This window comes from Quercus robur, chromosome 4 (assembly GCF_932294415.1).
Source record: "Quercus robur chromosome 4, dhQueRobu3.1, whole genome shotgun sequence".
In the NCBI taxonomy this organism is placed as follows: domain Eukaryota; kingdom Viridiplantae; phylum Streptophyta; class Magnoliopsida; order Fagales; family Fagaceae; genus Quercus; species Quercus robur.
In genome coordinates, this window is record NC_065537.1 from 77,092,004 (window position 1) to 77,114,561 (window position 22,558).

Sequence of the window (22,558 nt, forward strand, 5' to 3'; positions counted from 1 at the left end):
CAAGCTGTGGAAATTGGCTAGACTAAGCCAAAGGAAGCGCCGGCTGATTGGGATGAGGCCAAGATCAAAGTAGCAAACTTCAACAGCAAAGCATTGAATGCTCTATTCAATGCAATCACCAATGAGAAGTTCAAGAAAATATCTTCAACTGAAACTACTAAGGAAGCGTGGATCATTCTTCAAACTACCTATGAAGGAACCAAAGTCGTCAAGGATTCTAAACTCCAAAGGCTTACTACAAGCTTTGAGGAGATCAAGATGGAAGATGATGAGTCATTCAATGATTTCTATACTAAGCTGAAGGACATACTCAACTCCACATTTAATCTTGGAGAACAAATTCCCGAATCCAAGATTGTGAGAAAAGTACTCAAATCTCTATTTGAGAGATTCCATGCCAAGATCACTGCCATTGAAGAATCAAAGGATATTGACAAAATTCTTTTGATGGAGTTAGTTGGCAGTTTGCAAACCTATGAATTGGGTTTGACTAGAATTGGAAAAGGAAGCAAAAGTAAGAGCATAACACTAAAGGCCAAAAGTATAAGACTGATGAGCCTTCAGATGATGAATATTCCAAGATGAAGTCCTACATCACTAGGCAGTTCAAGAAGTTCATGAAGAATGCCAATGCAAAAGGATTTGATAAGGACCGTAAGCAATCCAGTTCTTCTCAATTCAAAAGTCAAGACAGAAGAAAGAAAGAAAGATGTTAAGGATGGTGGTTAGTATACTATTCCCTCCAGACCAAAGTGTTTTGGATGTCAAGGTTTTGAACATATGAAATAAGAATGTCCAACATATCTTAAGTCAATTGGGAAAAGTAAGACTCTTGTTGCTACCTTGAGTGACACCGAGTCTGAGATTGAGTCAGATGACAGTGATGACGAGGGAATTTTGAGTACCTTCACTGCCACAGTGGATACTATCAAGGGTATCGTAGAAGCAGTAGATGAAGAAGAGCACTTGGTGGAATCAAAATTTGAGAAAATGGACGATCAAGATGACATCTATACAGCTTATGCTAAGTTGTACAAGGTTTCTGAGAAGCATAAAAAACTGTATAGGCTGGCTACCAAGAAGTTGAGTGATATGGAGCTAAATCAAGAGAAGCTCTCTACAAAGGTTGATGAAGCAAACCAAACCATTGGAGCTTTGCGTTTCAAGAACAACTTCCTTGCTGAAAGGACAAAGAAGCTTGAAGTGGAACTATTCCAGGTTAGAGCTTAATTGGACAGGACTTCTAGATGAGATGCTAAGCTTTCAAAAAGCTGCTTCTGATAAAACCGGTTTGGGGTATGATTTTTCTTCTCCTAATATTGTCTCATCTAGTACAACTGTGTTTGTCTCACCTGCTAATAATGTTTGATAGTTTTTAGACCCCTTAAACAATTGACTAAACCTAGGTAATTAGCCAAGTTGTTACTTAGTCCAATTAAACAAGTCTAGGTTATCACAATATAAAAAATCAAATCATGCAAAGTAGCGGAAAATAAATAACACAAGATATGATCACCAAGGAAACCAAACCGGTAAAAACCTGGGGAGGATTTGACCTAGCTATCCTCAAGGTAAACTTGAATCCACTATCTTGAAAGAATCGAAGTTCATACAATAAGACTTATAAGCCCCCACGCTCGACTTCTTATTGCTACCAATCAGTAGAACTTACTGACACGACCACGTGCAAGCTCCAAATCCACGGACTCCTTCTTTCTTGGATTCACCACCAGCTACAAGCACACCCGCTTGTGTTTTCTTTAAGTTTTAATGGCAGCAACTAAATTGATCATCAAGGCGTAGATAAATCTTCTCCTTGAAAACCCTAAGTTTGTGTAAAGGAAAGCTCCTCTAGATCTCACAAGAGATTTACACAAACCGCAAATATAAACAACCCTAAAACGTGGCTGGGGTTTGCCTTTTATACTTAGGACAAATAAGAAACCCTAAAAAACGTTTTAAAACACTTAGGGCTGAGTTAGATGAATCTGCAGAAAAACATTCTGCCCAAGCTTCGATCGATCGAGCCTGTCTTTCGATTGATCGAGCTAGCCCGAAAGGCACAATGCTTCCTGCTTTAACTCGATTCCAACTTCACATAAAATCACAACTTTGAGCTAGACTAAAAACACTTCTAAAGCATTGTTTTGATCATGGTTTGCCAACAATACAAATTAGAGTTCTAAATACATAAAATCCTAAACTTTAGACCCTAACAATGTTAATTCTAAGAATGATGAAGCTAAAACTGAAATAGCTGGTAAGAACTTAGATAAAGGCAAATCTACTTTAGGAGCACCTCCTAAGGTTGAAAAGAAAGAGGCTAGAAACCCTAGGAATAAAAGGGAGAATAACAAAAAGTCTCAACAAAAGAAGCCACATTTCTGTCATCACTGTGAAGTTTCATGGCATACTCGTCCAAATTGCTACAAGTGGTTAGCCACTCAACAAAGCAATAGTATGCTCTCGTCCGGTAACCAGAATCAGTTTCCATCCTCTTTTTCTCCTCTTAGAGATCTTCTCAAGATCCTTATGTTCCTTTCAAACTTGAACTGTTTCAATTCTTTCCCCTCACCTCTGGTTCAAAGCCTCACGCAAAGGAAAGGTTCTTCCAAGATGTGGAAGGAAAAAGGCTCAAAATGATTTAGTCATGCATTACTTGTTTGTTTGTTTGTTTGTTTTTATTATTTTTTTATTATTTTTTTTTTTTTGCTTTCTTGATTTTTAGTTAGTCTAGTTTTATGCTTTGTGATTTTCTTTATGTTTTTGTTTGGTTGTTTTTCAGTTTTTGTTTATTTTTCTTTTCATAAAAATAAGAAAAAAAATGAAAAATCAAAAAAAAAATACAAAAACAATGTGTGTTTGTGTATATTGGTACTTGTGTACCTTGGATGGCCATTGAAATAAAATTTTCTAAACTTTGTATTTTTTGTAGTTTAGATGAGTATCTCAATGCACAACTAAGCAAGTGAACTTTATGGCTCATGTTTATGATGAGTACGATTAAGTAATCTCTTATACTTAATACTCATATCACTCTTTTTGATAGGAATGACTAGAAAATCTTAAGAGAAATGCATAAATAATCATCTCACCACTAAAGCCTGCCAATCATGTATAACATCTGTGTACTCAGACACAACAAAATAGTAATGTTTCAGCTTACATAATTGGGTATTTTTTTTTTCTCTCTCTCTTATATGTCCATGCATGCTATGCTCAAAAATAAAAATATGCAAAGAAATACAAAAGTAAAAAGAATCAAAATGCTTTTAAATATGGTTATAAGTGTGTTTTTAGGAGATGTGGGAGTTATAGGATGTACCTCAAATGTGATAGTCTCCATCAAGCAGTTATGATTGTGTGTGAGTGTATTTGGTTTTTCTCATATCTTAAATCGTCATAATGTGAGACACTTATGCACTCTTGCTATGTTTCACACACAACACGCAAACTTTTTGCTACTTTTAATACATCTGCAGTTACAATGTGATTTGGCCATCACAAGGAATACATGTGTTAATATATACTCACTAAACTGTCTTAACTTATTTTTGAAATATAAAATTGGTTAGACTTGTTTAGTTTGTGTGTGTGTTTTGGATCTATGAATGCCTTGCATATATGTTGAGAGATATTTTGAGAGCTTAATGTGTTAATTGGATCTATGTTTGAGTAGCTTGCTTGTTGCATTAATCCCTATGTGTTTTTACCTTCTTTGAAAAACTTGTTTTCTTTAAGCTCGACAGATCCTTGACAGATTCCATTTCTATTGAGCCCTTCTTTCTCTTTTCTCAATAGATCTTGACGAATCCTCTATCCATCGAGATTTCTAGGTTTCTCTCTTTAGACAGAATTTCTTTTCTCTCGCCCCAAACACTTTTCTTTCATAAAAATCTCCCTACCCACGCGATTTTCGGCCTAGATCTAGCCTCAATCACTTGGTATATGTTCTTAAACCCTCATTTTACATGCATTCATGTATTTTAGACCTAGGTTTTGGGGTTTTTGAAAAATTTTGGGGTTTTTGAGATTTTTGTGAAATTGTTGGGTTGAGTGTTGTTGATTTTATGTTATATGCTCATGCATTGCATTCTCAATGCATTTTAACAATGTTTCATGCATTTTAGATGTGTATTTGATTATTATTGATTATGTGCTAGTAGGTTGGATTGGGTTTTTACCTATGATGTCTTTAAATTTTTCACGTCACATGTTCATGCATTTTTCATGCATATGTCTTTTCCTTTCTTTTCTTTTCTTTTCTTTTCTTTGTTATTTGGTTGTGATGTTCTCTCTCTCTCTCTCTCTCTCTCTCTCTCTCTCTCTCTCTCGTGGATAGACTACGCTATGGCACCTAAAGCACGTAAATCCACTCCGACTCAGAATCCTCTTGGTTTTGGGTCTTCTTCTTCTGATCTTATTCCTCCTCTCCACATTTGGTTCCATGATGAGAAGGCTCAAAAGGACTTCTTGGAGAACTTTCAAAAACATGGCATTCATTTCAAGCGCCATGTTATCCTGTCGGATTTTGCCGACACTTCTCTCCCCTCTGTCATTCGGACTCGAGACTGGGAATCTCTACTTAAGAGTCCCTTAAGGTGTCCCATCGTGTTTATATAAGAGTTTTACTCCAATATACACAGTATTGATACCTCTGTACCTCGGTTTGCCACTACATTTCGAGGAACACGTTTCGTAGTTACCCCAGATCTTATATCCAAGGTACTACATGTTCCGTGGTAGCACATCCTAACTACCTCGGTTGTGAGCATCTTCAAATTGTGTCCAAAGATGAGCTTATGTCTCACTTTTGTGAGACACCTTCCATATGGGGTGGTAAGCAAAATACCCCATGCTCGGGTTTTGCAAAAGGTCCAAGATTCCTTAACATGGTGATGACATTTACTCTTACTCCATTGTCTCACTATAACTTTATCACTAAGCCTCATACTCGCTTTCTTTTATCTCTTCTTGAGGACCTCTCTATTGGCTTCCCCTTTCACTTCATCACATCTGTCCTCAATGTGTATCAAGATATGGCGACTCGTGATAAGCTCATCTTTCCTTCAACTATCACGTGGATCCTTCACCACTTCTCCATCCCCATTCTTGACTCTCCTTATTTCATCACTATAGGTGCCATTAGTGTCGATTCTGTTCGGCGAAGCAAGGCCAGCTTCGACCAAAGCGGCCAAGGACGAAGACGGTTGATCTTGAAGCTTCTGCTGTTCCTTCTTCCTTGGCTCCTTCCACCTTTGCAGCTAGTGGTGTGACCTTGGAGGCCATCATGGCGCAGCTTTAGTGCATGGATGCTCGCCTTGACTTTCTTTCTGATGAGATGGGTCAGGTGAACACCCGCTACGGTCGTATAACACGTCGACAAGCTCGCCTTGGTGGTATTGCTGCTTCTCCATCTCCTTCTCCTAAGGCTTCAGTAGATGTGAATGGTGATGCTGGTAATGATGAGGATGATGATGCTAGCTCTTCCAGTGATAACGAGATGACAATCTCTCAGTGACTTACCATTTGTCATTCATGACAAAAAGGAGGGTAGTCTTGTACTTAAGGGGAGAGTTAGTATAGGACATTTTTGTTATGAGGAGTGCGTATATCTTTTGAGGGATGTAGTGAGGTTTACATGTATTTTTTTCTCTTTACATTAGCCTCTTGTACACCGGTCTTATGAACATTTAGTGGCATACATTGTACTTTATTTTCATATATATATATATATATATATATATATAATGATGCATGTTGTTCTTCACCTATCTCCACATGTGTTATTTCTTTTCTCTCTTTATACACATGTTTCTTTATGTACACAATCTTTATTTCTATTTTATATATGATGGCTTGAAGAGTTTTGTTTAAGTTTTTTAGAAAGACGGGTTGTTAAAGTCCACCATGCCATGAATTCTCTTCTTGCAAAGTTTTTCAAGAGTTTATGCTAGGGTTAGATTTATTTTTTAATTCAACAAGTGGTTATGAGTTTAGTGATTTAAGACTTCTCTCATGATTCATTTGTTTGTTGTGGTTTTGTCACGAATTGCCAAAGGGAGAGATTGTTAGGGACATACTTATGTAATTGGCTAATCCTTTGACAAAACGCACTTTACTTGTAATTGTTCAAGTTTAGTATTAAAGCCATGCAAATCTGACCAAGAAACAAGTGAAGAATGTGCAGTTCATTAAAGCTTGACAGAAGTCTCGACAAAATCCTTTCTATCGAGAATTACTACTAAAGCTCAACATAAACTTGACACAAGCTGTATCTGTCGAGAATTATGAAATCAGAATTTCCAGGTCTGATTACACGCATATCCTTGAGTATTTATGTAGGGTTTCTTTTCTCACAACCCTAGACATATATAAGGATTATTTTAAGAGCCGTCACAAGATGATGCAAAGTGATAATACACGCATATTGTGACTAGAGACAAAAATTGCTCTAGTTCATCATATTTTCTCTAGAAGCTATTGCGTTTTTATGCCAAGGGTTTTATAACCATGAAGTTTCCTGATCTTCATTGTTGGATGAACTAAAGAACTTTGCAACCAACATTTTTCTCAAGTTGGTGTATTAGTCACATACTGGGATCCGTGCATAATTGGTTAGTCACGTACTAAGAGCTGTGCATTGAACGGAGAGATTGCCGCTACAATACAAGTTCAATTGGGTATTGGGGTAAGGGTTCAATTGTATGCTAGTATTAGGTATTGGGATTCCTTTTACTTGTAATCGTTTGTTATTGATAATAGTGGATTCTCGGAAATGGTGATCTTAAATTCACCCGATGGGGTTTTGCCTTGGTAGTTTTCCCCATTCATAAACAAATTACCTATATCAAATTTATTTTCCGTTACATTTAGTTTAGTTGGTGATTTGTTTGTGCTACCATGCTTATTGCATGTTAAATTGTCTTAATTAATTAACTTGGAAAATTAATTAATTAATTTGCCAAAGGGGTCGATACATTTTTGCCCTATCATGGGCAATTGACATGTGTAAAAAAAAACAAAAAAAATTCCACAATCTGGCCCATAAATCAGCCCACGTTCCTCCAAAAACCTCCCATTAACCTCTAAGAAATTCCAAAGTAGCAACATATATAAACACAAAAAATAATTAAAAAGAAAACAAACAAATTAGGTCACTGTGAACTATTCCAATAGTGTCACTTGCCTCCAACAATATTTCCTATTCTCAGACCCTCAGATTAGGTAATACGGTAGCGCATATCCTAGCTAAATATGTTAGAGGTTTATTGGTGTAAATGGAGAATGTTCCTCCACACCTCCATGTTGTTCTTTTAGTCGATCATGGTTGATTTTTTCTTTAATGAAAGTTCAAGGTCTATTTTCTCAACCAAAAAAAAAAAGTTTGCCATGCCCTAGTGTTCTTGTTGGGTGTTCACAACATCATTTCTTGGCAGCACTACTGGTACACCTTCGCTCTCTTGTTTCATTTGTGTGCTAAAACACTGTTGTTTGTTTGTTTTTGTTTTTTTTTTTTTTTAATTTTTTTTTTTTAGGGGGATAAACAAACACACACATACGAAAGAGAGAAATAGATTCTAACACAAAAGCCTACCATATTATTGTCACAACTGCTAAACATTATTGTAAAGCAATGACCGACTAAAGTAAATTTCTAGACTAGAGTAATGAAGTGATGTATAGCTGTACATCACCCCCACATGCTTTTTTTTTCTTTATTATTTTTATAATAGATATATTAGTTTTGTTGTGTTGTTTTAATTTTTTTTAATAAAAAATTTCAACTTATGGCGTCTGCTCCTGTTATTTTAATATTATGTATACTACAAATAATAATAATAATAATAATATGGTTTATATTATTATTTTTGTTGGTATCTAATAATAGTGGGAGGACAAATAATTTTTAAATTGTTTGATTGCACCTAAATAGTAATCTATTTTATCTATCTATATATTGTTTTAATGTTTTTTTTTTTTTTTATATAGAAAGTTTTAGATCTATGGTGTCCGCTCCTGTTATTTTAATATTATGTACACTACAAATAATAATGATAATAATAATAATAATAGTATGGTTTATATTAGATTTTTTTTTTTTTTTGTTGGTATCTGATAATAGTGGGAGGACAAATAATTGTTAAATTGTTTGATTGCACCTAAATAGTAATCTATTTTATCTATCTATATATTACTAAAAACTTAAGCGTAACATTTAATATTGCTATGCTCAAGTTTAGCCATATCAATAGCCACATTATCTACTTAATTTCTACTAATTCTTTTTAAACTTTTCTTCTCCCTATTCTCAAAAAACAAAAACATAAAAAAAAAAAAAAAACAAGTACTTTTCTTCTCTCTGTTGGTCCACACCTACTATTACACTTTTTTCAACATTTTCTCTCCTTCTTTGTCTCTTTATCTTCCCACTACTATCTACTTTTTCATTACACTTCCTTCATCCTTTTCTCTTTCTTATATTTTGACTTTTTTTCTACCCATTTTATTTTGTATAAATTTGATATCATTTCTCTCATTTAATCCAAGTTTTTCTCACACAAAACCTATGAGTACTCTCTCTCTCTCTCTCTCTCTCTCCCCCCCCCCCCCCATTCTTTTGGTGTATTTTTGTTATTTCTTATAACTTTAATTAAGGTTGATGGTTTTTTTTTTAGTATGTATTTTGGTATTGTGGTTTTTTTAATTTCCCATAAAAAATTCTTCTCTCTCCCTTTTTATAGCTTTGGCTGAATTTTTGCTTGGGTTAATACTTAATAATTTTCTTTTCTTTGGAAATAGGAATTTGAGTTTATATCAAAACACAATCTACATTGCTATGAATTTGAATATGCCTACCAATTGTTTGATTAATAAATAATTATAAAGTATATCTTTTATTCCTTCGGTTTCATTTTAATTTGAAAGGCCAATCATGAGCTAATCAAATTTCCATTTAAACTTAAGTAGACGTTACTCAAATAGCCAAAAGAGCCATTAAGAGGTCAATGATGGTTACACTTATAATGAGGCTCCTAATGGCTGTATCAAGGCTATAAATAAGCCACCAAACACCAAAAACAAGGTACACAATTCTAAACATACAGAATTACATTCTAATTCTCTGTGAGATATAAAAATCTCTATTGATTTAATCATCAAAGAACCGTTGGCTAACACCACTCTGGTGCCTTTTTCTTTCATCTTTGTAGGGAATGTAACCTTGTTGAGGCTATCAACTGAAAAACATTTTTGCTTCATTGGATTTTTTTTAATTATTGTTTCTCAAAAATTGTGTATTTGATAAGTTCATGACTACTATCGTGCAATGCACAAGCTTTCAACTAGTTACTAAATGGAGGATAAACTTTGGCTATAAATATTTTTTGAGCTATTTTTTAAACTCTATATTGAGATTTATAAAAGTACCAATGTGTATTATTTAAACAAATCACATGACCCATTAAAAAAGTCATATATATGAGTAAAATTATGCATAAATATTCAATTACCACATAATAGATTGCAAAAACATAGTTCCAAACATGTTTGGAGCTAAATGTTTTCCTTAAATGAAATAGAGAATTAGTTTGAAGGAATCTCCTCTAACTCATTACATGCAAGTCATTTAACCTTCTACACGTACTATTTAAACAAGTCACATGACAGATGACCCAATTAATAGGTCATGTTTCACGTGGATGGTTTTAGCAACCTTCACAAGAGCTAAAGGAATTTTTCTCCAAACTAGTTTAGAGGTTAACTTTTTTATTTTAAAAATAGTTAGCTAATTTTATTTTTAAAGATTCTTATCATCGAATAAATAGTAGAAATTTTTGGTTAAATCTTTAGGGTACATTTCATACACTAAATGATGATTATGATTGAAATGGTAATCTTTATTACTGAGAATAAAATGTGTTGTAATAGAATAGCTAAACTTATTCATAAGTTTGGTTGTGAGTTGTAACATTAAAATAAAACTTAAGATTTATTTTAAGAAATATCTTAATCAAACAATTATATTTCTAAGAAAATAATATATATTTTTTAATTTGAGATAGATAATTTATTTTTTGATGATTTTTTATTTACATAATTATTATGTGCGTATGGTATGGAAAGTTTGCTTATTTGAAAATATATTAATTTTAGAAATTATTGCACCTATTAAAGAATAGCTATTACAAGTTTACAACCCATTTAGGACATATTTGGTAGACTATAATAAGTACTGTAATATAATAGATATTCCTATGATTTAGCTATTCAATAGTTTGGTTATTATTTTATTGCAGAGAATAGTCATTCCTTATAAATAAAATAAGGAATAACTATTAATCTCTAAAGGGTTGTAATATCTATTCATTAGTAAGTGTAATAATTACCTTGATATACTTCTAAATAAACAAACTTTCTATATCCACATAGCAATTATGGAAATAAAAAATCATCAAAAAATAACTCATCTCTCTCAAATTTAAAATATATTATTTTATAGGAAATATAATTGTATGAGCAAAATATTTCCTAAAATAGATCTTAAGTTTTACTCTCTTTTTTTTCTTTTTTTGTTGAGAATGTCGTATTCTTATATTACAACTTACAACCAAACTAATGAATAAGTTTAATTATTCCATTACAACACAGTTTATTGCCAGTAATAAAAATTATCATTCCTGTTGTAATCTACATTCAATACACTAAACGTGTCCTTAGTGAGAAATAGTTATTATTCATTTTAAAGAATAGTTTTTTTTTTTTTTTAATTGAGAAAAAAAGAATAGATATTCGTAAAAAATGAATATTCTTTGTAATAAAAATATAACCAAATTATTAAACAGCTAAACCTTAAGAATAACTTTTTCATTACAGTGTTTATTACAGTCTATCAAACATGCCTTAAATGAACGCGAATACTCTCAAATGTTTTAATAAATTAATACTGCAAAGTATGTTCCTTTTAAAGCTATTTTCCAACTATCACCAATCATCAATAGACTGATACACATGAATGCTAAGTACGAACATTATTGAGTTAATAAATTTTGGATGCTTTTTCATTTCTAGTTTTGTTTTCTCCTAATCTAATATATTCAAGTTTTCCTCTCTATCTCTCAATTCCCCTATTATTTGTTTATATAATAGTCTTCATTCATCAAGTAAAAAAGTTAGATCCAGTATTGATATAATGATGCTTTCCCAGACTAAGACCTAGATTGAGACTTGGCATCCAAGGTGTCTTTCCACCCACTACCATGGAGATCTTTTTATATCTTACAAATAGTATAAAATAAAAAAGGTAGAAGAAGATCATTCATTTTGTTTGATGAATAAAATAACTTTTAATTAATTAAATATTATAATTTTCCTTCTTTCTCAACTCATTGCAATTAGGTCCTACTTAAGAAGACCTAAAGTTAAGGGTCGATGGTGCTTTTCTAATTGCGTACCATCAGTTACTAATTTCTTGGAACATGCTATAATTTATGTCTAGCCCATAAATTGGTAATAGCCTATTAGGAGCTTTGCATTATTTAACAAAACCTATAAACTCAAGAAGACTCGGCCAAAATCTTTGGCGTAAAAGTGCTTTCCTGATCCCGGTCTTGCACCTTTTTAGAAGATGTTTCATAATGATGACTAGCTCACAAATTCTAATAATATTAAGAGCTTTGCATTATTTAAATGACGTTAATTCAACAAAAGCCAAAGACTTGGTGCCATTTTTGTGCTTTCTCAACTTGTAAGTGCTTTCTTGGAAAGTGCATTATAGTGATCAATGAACACTAATCCATGTCACTACCATGATGAACTTTGCATTATTTAAGAACTCCTAGACCAAGATAGTCAAAACTTCACATCCATGTGTCTTTCCACTCACCACCATCAGAACTTTTTTAATACTAATATATAATTTTTTAAAAGTTTGAAGAAGATAATTCCTTTAGTTTCAATCAATAAATAATTTCATTAAGCAATGAAAAAAGATTCAAAGACCTAGCCTATATGCTTTCACCAAAGTGATAAAAGTGCTATGAATATATGGGATTACGACAGGCCTCTAAGATGAAACCATATTGGCCCAACAAGATCATGAGGAAATTTCAGGTCTCTTTTCGAAGTGGATTGTGTAAAAATGATGTGGGATATACGATAGGACTGACGAACTCACCTCCCTTGGATGAGCTCATCAAATATACTCGTCCACCTTGGCAGGACACGAACGAACACAAGATAACCATTAATAAGAGCATTCAATACCTTGGATAGTTACCAAACAGTTGACAGACCATTGGAGCCTCATCAAAACCCATATTCATGAGCCCTGAGGCGTTACAAAAAGGGCACTAAAGCCACAATTAAGGCCCCCAACAACTCGGAACCATGAAGCTGTATATATACACTCTAATCAGAGACAAACCAAGTAGATAGGCTCACCCAAAAGTATTCATAGACGCTTTGATATTCAATACTCTCTTATTATTCTCTAAAAACTTCTATATACTGATTTTGGCATCAGAGGCGTGGTGACAAACATCACATCGGTGACCATTTTGAGAGAGCCATTGTCCCACATTTGCAAAGATAGTGGGAAGGACCCAGCTCCATCTGGACGAACCTACAAGATTGATGATTTGCACGTCATCAATATATATTAAAACCATTGGCCCATATCCCTCATACTCAAAATGCATCAAACAATATATATAAAAGTTTAGAACAAAATCCAACAATATAAAGACTAATAAATTGCAATATTTTTTCATATTGACCAATAAACATAAATTTCAAAATAATTAATTTCAGTCTAATTATATGCTTGAATCTGATTGAAAATTTTAATATATCACGCTTGTAAAATTGTAACTAAATTTTACCAAATCTAATAAAGAAATCAATTGCCAACCACGGGAGCCCACAACAACTTAACCAAGGCCATACAGAAGTCTAGTGCATTAATAACTGTAATAAAAATGACAAAATTAAAAACTATAATAAAAATGGCAAATTTTGGTTACAACTCTCAGTAAAAAATTAATATGACTATAATTTTGAAAATCTGACCATAAAATTGTATGTTTTGTTTTTAACACACATATCAAATTTCGTGTTAATTATATGTTATTTAATATTTGATCCATAAAATTTTTCCATGTGTAATTTTAGAATACAAAAACTTGAAATTTAAACATTTGATTAATAACAAACACCTAATAAAAAAAATATCAATTGAAATTGTAGTTTCACAAAAAGATATAATATATTTTTTTATGTAATTTACAAATCATTTGAGATGGAAATTTTAAGGTGGTGAGGACGTGTATGTAGGCTGTGAAGAGTATTTTTCCCTTTGACATCTTTTTGTAAACTTGAGATAAAATTAAAACTAAGAATGCTATTGTCACAAACTATATTGATGTGATAAATTCTTACAAATTGCTATCTATACCCACAACTGACATTATTTATTTATTTATCAATAACTACTTACCACATTAACCGTTTGTAATATTTTTTGTAGCTTTAACATTTTCCTTTGCCTAATTAATTGCCTCTTCAATTTGGATTCCTTCATACACACCAAGGATACTACGTGGTAACCCTTACGCACAGAAACATTCAAACAGTGATGATGCAAAAGTTACCTTACCTAACTTTTTTTTGATGAACCGTTACCTTACCTAACTGAGCAAGGTGATCATACAAATTACAAGGTACTTTACAAAACAATTTTCTTATTTTTCCAATTAATCAGCAACTGTTTTAGCAATCACCTACTAAATTTATTTAAAAATAAACGTGAAGAAACATAACTATATAATTAAAAATCATGATAATTAGCACTACTATTTGGATAACATGTCCCTAAATTTGATGCGGCGTTAATTTAATTTCATCTAATTTTTCCTACCTTGATTATATTGAATTGCTGAAGGATCAACTGGAGCTTATTGAACTTCCAAAACTAGTAATAAAGACATCAAACCAATAAACAAAATACATTATCAACAGTACCTATGGCAGCATCTGCTTAACAATTGCCATCAAAATTGGTGAACATTATGGATTGAGAAAAAAATAAAAAAGAGAGAAGAAAAAAAGAAGAAGAAGCATCGCCTCTATTTCCTTCCACTCTTTTACGCAAAAGTAACTTTGATCTTTTTATCTCACTTTTACTTTCCACCGAATACAATTAGTCTTCATGTAATAATTTTGTCCTCGGAAAGCTCCCTATTGCGTCAACAAATGCTGCTTTAAATCAAAGTCTACAAGCCTATTAGAAATTTTCAATTATGAAAAAATAAACTATCGATTACATCATTGTCTCAATGAAAGACTTTCGGTCTGTGTCCATCACGCCTTCTCCATTGTCGTGTCTGAAATCATTTTGGTGTATACTTTCCACCAAAAAAGAAAAAGTCACTGTCATCACAAGCCAACGATGCAGTACAGATGGCTTGGATGCAGTAATGGCAGATTTGCAAAGAAGTCACTGTCACCAGATACCAACTTTGAGGACCTGCTTGTCTTGGCACAGTCAAATTAGAAAATCTTGGTATCTAAATTTGTATTACTCTGTCAGGAAGTATTGACAAGCAAGTTAATGTAGAAAATTTTACAATCTAGACTAGTATATGACTGTAAAGTAAAATCTAGATTTTCAATCAGATAATGTATACCTTATACTAATAAAATGAAGAACCTCATTCTTGCAAAATTGCAGCTGTTTATTCTTTTCCAAAATTTTGTTGAAAAGAAATCACAGTACATGTTTAGCGTTTCTTTTATCATTATGACAACCTGTCTATAGGTGAAAGGTGTGGCAAGAGGGACAACCTGTCTGTGAGTACTGTGCGGAACTAATTTATTGCAGAGACGAATGATCCATTTCATTACACTGAAGTCAACAAAATCCTTTTGTATCTTTGATTTACTTAGATTGTGCTTTCATTTTGGTCGGGTCTGAGGTCATTTTCATTCACAATTTCTACAAAATGTCAAAAAGGAAAAAAAAAATTCGAGTTCCAATCATTTTGGTTTTGATAACCGACAAAAGGAAATGATTTTGGTCATACAACACTAGAGATTATCATTTACATTTTTTTTTTTTTAGCCATTTATAGCTCATGTTGTCTTTTGAACGAGGGAAAGTTGAGGTGAAATGGAGTGGAGTTCAGAGGGTGTGGAATGTTAGGCGAAATGCATTATTCCCTTATTATTGAAGAAAACTAGAATATATTTTTATTTATCTTAAGTAGAATAAGAATTTTAATAAATTTTAAAACACATGGAAAATCCCTACCCGAAAGGCACACCGATAGTGAATTCATTGAGTTTGAGACCTGGATTTTGTTAAAATTAAGTTTTAAAAACATAGACATTTTACTGCATAATTTGAAAATTAAAGACAAATACCTATTTTTTCTCACAATTTTAATATAATTGATTTTGAGCAATAAACTATTACTTTTATATACATTTATCATTTATAGTTAACTACATTAGAGTAATGACCAAAATTATTACACAGAAAATTGTGTTGGTAGTCTTTCTATTGTACTTGTACTATTTATTTATTTATTTATTTATTTTGTCTTATCTGCCGCTTATTCCGCAGCGTCAGAGTCACCATGCAAGAAAATTCCAAAGGAATGATTGAAGAGAAATGCTATGTTTACAACATTTCTACAACATTTTTACAACAAATCCTAAGTGGCAAGTTATTACTGGTTGTTTTTGTTGGGGCAAAAATGTAATCTTAGTGTTAGTTTTAAATTTGAACCAATAACAACTAACCACCCATGATTTGTTGTAAAAATGTTGTAAAAATGTTGTAGACGTAGCATCTCTCATGATTGAAAAGTCGTATTTAATTGGTTGGCTATGAGACAAGACAAAAAGGAAAAAAAATTAAAAGAAATTCTTCATTAACTTTTAATTAAATTATTTATTTATTTATTAAACTGTGACAGGCAGTGACTTCCTCGACAGGTGATACTAATTAACGACCTAGACCTACTCCAAGTTAGGTTTTTTTTTACTGAATAAGGTAGAATTGATATATATATATATAAAAAAAAAAAAAAAAAAAAAAAAGGGTACTCTTTTGTCCTGTAGCCTAGAGGCCTGTTGTGGCTCAGGACCCTATTCTTTTGTACTTTTGTACCAAGTTAGGTTGAACAAGAGTATTGTGGGAAAGAAATTTCTGATTGTGTTAGATGATATTTGGAATGAGGATTACTTGGATTGTAAGTAAAATAATATTGACAACACGTTATTAATCGACATGGAGATGCTGTTAAGCTTGCCCAGATGTTGACATCTTCTGCCCAAATGTTACCTCAAAGGTATATATTATACAAATAACATTTCTATCCAATAAATAAAAGAAGGGGGTAATTACATTAAACCTATCTGTGATTTGGTCAGAAATCACTTTGCTTCTCCATGGCTTAAAAAGTGTCACTTAACCCACCTGAAGTATGTTCCGTTTGTTTTCTGTAATCCATCTCTTTTAAAATCAGGGGTAAATAAGTATTTTTGCTTAAATTTTGTCTCTCTCCTCCCAAAACAAAAAATAGCACAAAAATGCATGAGAAACAAAATCAAAAAGTGGTATTGGTCTCTCTCTCAATTCACATAAATCTTGAACATGAAAAACATACCCAAAAAATAAAAAATAAAACTCAGACCTACCTACCCAGATCTCCGATGGCTACACCGTCTTTGCCACCGATCTCCTCGGCCACAACAGATCTGACGGCCTCCACTACTACCTAGTCGACATGGAGAAAATCGTCGGAAGTTCCCTATCTTTCTTCTTTCACATCCACAACAGTGAGCTGTACAAACTCCTCCCAGCTTTCCTCTTCGGCGAGTAAGGATAAGAGTTTGAAGCTCTATGATGGGATGTACCATTCGTTGATTCAAGGGGAGCCAAATCTACCTACCCAGATCTAATCCACTTTTAAACCCAAAAATGGATACCCAAAAAAGGAAATGACAGCTAAGGAAAATAAATACTATTAGTTTCCATCTAGAATAATTGAATTCAAACATCTACAAGACAAGCAACAATTTTTTTTCTCAAACAAATAGAAGTTGGAAACCCCTTCTTTCTCTTGGTAAAGTAGTTGAAATCCCTCATTGTTGCTAGCTTTGTACAACTTTCCTTCTTTCAAGCTCTTTGTAATAATCACCAACCACATCAATGGTATGAAAAATCAGATTATTGAAATAAAAGTCACCATACTTTGTCATCACAAGACTAGCTAGATGCCGAATGTTGAGTTCCTATAAAGTGGCAATAGCATCAACACCATCTTCACCTAGATTATATAATTCTGCTCACATATCAATGAGGGCAGCCGCGTAGGTCCTTTGGTCTTCAGGAAATGAACCTAAATCCATGAAAAAGTTTTTGAATTTGACCTCAGGACATGAAAATTCTAGGCTTCTTTGGAGACATTTATGCAGATCAATATTGGAAATAATGTCGTCAATAGAACATTTCCTCAATCTACTAAGCTGAACCTCTGCACTCTGCCCAGGGAATGATCCACCAATCACTTCAAGGGCTAGTGGAAACCCCCCACAGCCTTTCAACATCTGCAATTTATGGAACCACATAAAATTTGTAATTCCTCTTTTGGGTTTAATTTTTTTTTTTTTTAATACTGTCTCCAAATAACCTAGATCTAATCCACCATGACTCTCCAAACTCTCCCTTCTATAACCCTTTAGAAACTCCTTCACAGCACATAGCCAAGGCTTTGCATCGTTTCATTAACCATATCAATCACTTTAAGCCAACTTCTTCACTCTCTACCAATGCAGCTCAAGCAGATATAATCTCAAATGGAGGTGAATACCTCTTGAAATACTCTGTTGGTACACCACCAGTCCAAATCCTAAGCATTGCTAATACTAGTAATGAGTTGATTTGTCTACAGTGCAAGCCTTGTAATGGCTTCTACAAGCAAACAGCTCCACTTGAAGTACAAATTTAGAGTTTCACACAGTAAGTTGGCACTTGAACAAAATCTAAAACCCTAAATCCAGAACAGACACAAATACCTTGATTTTCTTTACCGAAACTACCTTCCCTAGCTTCGATGTTGCGAAACTAGTGTTTTCTCCCCCTTCAAACACTCCAAACCATGAAGAACACGTTGATCTCACCACAGGTCTCTCTCTCAAAAAGTTTCTAAGTTTTGGGTGTTTTGATTCACGTTATGTTATGTTTTGGGTTTAAGAAGTGTTTTTGTAACGGTTGAGCTTGAGGTGGATTACGGAGATTGACAGAAACATACCTTAGGTGGGTTAAGTGATACTTTTCAAACCACGGGTAGGCAAAGTGATTTTCGCCCAAACCACAGGTGGGTTATGTGTAATTAGTAATTACCCCATAAAAGAAAATATATATTTATAATACTATATAGAAGTATAACAAATTTTAATTGATTATCAAATAATAATAATAAAATTAATTTTTTTTTTTTTGGTATTTTCTAAGCTTAAATACATGAATTTGCATGTAATCATAATTGATATACAACTGTTCTACCAAAAAAATAAATAAATAATTGATATAAAACTAAAGTATAATTGAAATGGTTGGTTCTAGTTAACTCAACTGGTAAAATTTTCGATGATTGAATAAAAAATTTGAAGTTCAATCCCCACCTATTCCAAAAACTAATTGGTATCTTGGTCTGATGATAAAGAGTTATCATCAAAAGTAAACACTATAGGTTGAAATTTTCTCAAAAAAATAAATAAATAAATGAAATGCCACTTGGTATGAAATTAGAGTATATTTAAAATTAATATAATGTGTTCCTCTCTCTCTCTCTCTCTCAACTGAGAATAGAAAAATGGAGGGAAGCAGCAATGAGGAAGAAATGGAGTCAGTAGTGCTCCCTAATTTCGATATCATCTACCAGGTAACCGTATGGTGTAATATATTATATAAAAAAATAGTAGTAGTAATTGTTAATAGGATTTCAAGAATGCTGTTACGGAGATAGAGTTGCTCAAATCCAACTCTATTGCTCAAAATCCCAGAAGCCCTCCAATTCACTTCTCATTCTCTCTACCAAGGTCAAATATGATTTCATTCTTTTACTGCTTTGTGTTTGTTATATTGCCTCAATAAACAATTTTTTTGTTTTTTTAAATGTTTCTAAATTATCAACTTCAACTTATGACTTTTAGTGATCATTGCATAACTGGTAGCAGCAATGCTAGAGCTTTGTCTGTTCATAGAGGTCAATGAGTCATCATTGTACACTGGAAATGCTTGAGCTTTTCCCTGTCTCATTTTATGCCTACATTTCTTGTCAACACTTCACAGGCAACTGACTCATATCTTCTGTACAAGTTTGAAGCCCCAATGATGATTCTTGTTGCAGTGATATTGAAAGCTCTGTATACAAAAAGTCCCGGGATAATGTAGGGCCTAATGAACTAACTTCATTTATTTTTCTTTTTAGGATAAAACCAACTAGCAATAATTGTGTTTATTGAATGTCTGCAGCTTTTTACTTAACATCAGACAGTATTTGGCTATGTGAAGTGCAGTTGGAATATGGCGGAAAGCACTGTTAAATGGATGGCCCTCAGGCTGCACAAATGATGTACTTGAGAAGCTTGTGCCTCATACAAACGTGAATAAGCTACAGATCCATAATTATGGTGGCACAAGATTTCGAGGTTGGTTAGGAGATGATTCATTCTGCAATATTGTATCTGGCCTTCAAAATTGTGAATATTTCTGTATCTTGCTACCCCTTGGGAATCTACCTTCCCTGAAACACTTTTCCATTGAAGGTTTTGATGAACTAGCTAGTGGCTGTTGGTCCTGAGTTTTATGGGAACAATTCTCTTGTGGCTCAGCGGTTTCTATCTCTTGAAATATTAAAGTGTAGTTGGATGTCTGCATGGGAGGAATGGTGTTCTATCAGAGTTGAAGATGAATTTATAGCTTTCCCTCGTCTGCAAGAGCTTCACTTAGATGTTCTTTTGAAGTACCAAGATCAGCACAGAGCTTTGTTAGGTCTGCTAATGTTATCAAATTTCTTAAAGCAGAGTTTCATTCAATTCTGCAGGTACGTTCTCATTGCTTATTGTTTGGTATACTTGACTGAGTATATTCCACAAACTTACTGATGATTTATTGGTTCTTATTGTGGACCATGCAGGCTTCTAGTTCACACAAAATTGAGGCTTTTACAACATTCCACCTGATGATTATCCCATAATTACTTTTTTAAATTTGGTGACTACTACGAGCATTGTAAGCATTGGAACAATGGAGAAAATCTCTAATATTATTGGTGGAACAGGACTTCTCATCTTGCTTAGTTTAGTTTACTGGATGTCTTGTTTTCTGTCCAATGAAGTAGCAAAATGAACAGTATCTGTGGTAAAATTTCATCTTGCACTATTGGATTTTTTAACTTGTATGTTGTAGTTCACCATCCATTTTGTTTGAAAAACGCCAGAGGCTTGTACTGCTAATTTTAATGGTAATGTTTCCGGTTTGTGTGGCTTTAACTTGCGTTTGTTTTGTTGCATTAGCTCTACCTCTAATGTCTAATTGCTAAGCACTTCATTTTTCATGTGGTAGACCTCAATGGGTTGGATTTGTGATATTGAAGGCAGAGATTGGCTGTGACCACATTGGTGGCAGCCGGGTACATTCTTTCCTGTTATATTGAACTAGCATGTCGTGTCTCTAAAACTGAACTATTGTGTGCTATGAAAGTAATTTTCTAACATAATTTTAGATTGGAAATAGGGATGTAATAAAAAAAAAAGTTCATAAATATGAAAATCTCTATATTCAGTGTGTATTAATTTGCCTCTACCTAGGACATGGGTATTTATATATGTTGGAATACTTTTATAAAAATTACAATATTTTTATTAATATGGATTAATTGAAGTGATTTAATAGAAACTTTTTTCTTTCTTTTATGTCTACCTTTCTTACTACGCAGCTAAACCGATATGCTTTGACTATTTTTAAATTGATGGTTTCACTTATTTAATGTTGGTAAATTACTAAGCTGTTAAACCGATATGCCTCTTTCTTACAATAGTCAAAAGAATCAAAGTAATAAACATGAGACTTTATTTTTAACGTATAGTTTGTGACAATAGCATTCTTAGTTTTAATATTATCTCAAGTCGACAACAAGATGTCAAAGGGAAAAATACTCTTCGCAGCCTACACTTCCTCACCACTAACATATAACTAGCACAAAATTTGATATGCATGTTAAAACAGAACATGCAATTTTATGGTCAGATTTTCAAAATTATAGTCATATTAATTTTTTTAGTTAGAGTTGTCGCCATTAATTGTAACCAAGGTTTTTTTTTTTTTTTTTAATTCTTTTTCTTTTTGAGAGGGGATAATTGTAACCAAGTTTGTAACCAAATTTTGCCATTTTTATTATAGTTTTTAATTTTGTCATTTTTATTACAATTTTTAATGCACTACACTTAGTTTCAAAAATAAAAATAAAAATTAATGCACTAGACTTCTATATGGCCTTGGTTGAGTGATTGTGGGCTCCCGTGGTTGGCAATTGATTTCTCTATCAGATTTGGTAAAATTTAGTTATAGTTTTACAAGTGTGGTATATTAAAATTATCAATCAGATTCAAACAAATAATTAGACAAAAATTAATTATTTTGAAATTTATGTTTATTGGTCAATATGACAATATATTGCAATTTATTAGTCTTTATAATGTGGGATTTTATTCTAACCTTTATATATATATATATATATATATATATATATATATATTGTTTGTTGCATTTTGAGTATGAAGGATAAATTATGGGCTAATGGTTTTAAAATATATGGATCCCACATCATTTTTACACAATCCACTTTGGAAAGAGACCTGAAATTTCCTCATGATCCTATTGAGCCAATATGGTTTCATCTGGAAGGCCTATCCCTATCTCATATATTCATAGCACTATTATCACTTTGGTGAAAGCGTATAGGCTAGGCCTTTGAATCTTTATTCATTGCTTAATCAAATTCTTTATTGATTGAAACAAAAGGAATTATCTTCTTCAAACTTTTATATAAAAATATTAGTATTTATAAAGTTCTGATGGTGGTGAGTGGAAAGACATATGGATGTGCAGTTTTGACTGTCGTGGTCTAGGTGTTCTTAAATAATGCAAAGTTCATAATGACAGTGATATGGATTAGTGTTCATTGTTCACTATGAAGCGCTTTTCAAGGAAGCACTCACAAGTTGAGAAAGCACAAAAATGACTCCAAGTCTTTGGCCTTTGTTGAATCAAGGTCATTTAAATAATGCAAAGCTCATAATATTATTAGAATTTGTGAGCTAGTCATCATTATGATACATCTTCTAAGAAGGTGCAAGATAGGGATTTGGAAAGCGCCATTTGTGCCAAAGATTTTGACCGAGTCTTTTTGAGTTTATAGGTTTTGTTAAATAATGCAAAGCTCCTAATACCATTAGTATGGGCTAGACAACAATTATAGCATGTTCC

General features: G+C 32.9%; 1 protein-coding gene and 1 long non-coding RNA gene across 7 annotated transcripts in view; one reads left to right on the top strand and one right to left on the bottom strand.

Moving 5' to 3' along the window:
• Positions 1–22,558, bottom strand: part of LOC126723783 (putative disease resistance RPP13-like protein 1) — a 142,498-nt gene that overhangs the window by 56,123 nt on the left and 63,817 nt on the right. The gene's annotated exons all lie outside the window — the stretch shown is intronic.
• On the top strand, positions 18,846–20,562 carry LOC126723790 (uncharacterized). Of its 5 annotated transcripts, none has more exons than XR_007654473.1 (4): positions 18,846–18,950; positions 19,361–19,458; positions 19,544–20,114; positions 20,208–20,562. It is a non-coding gene; the product is annotated as an uncharacterized LOC126723790 (long non-coding RNA). The 5 variants fall into 5 exon arrangements; XR_007654471.1 differs by lacking the exon at positions 18,846–18,950 and adding an exon at positions 18,957–19,107 and having other exon boundaries at positions 19,222–19,458; XR_007654472.1 differs by lacking the exon at positions 18,846–18,950 and adding an exon at positions 18,957–19,107.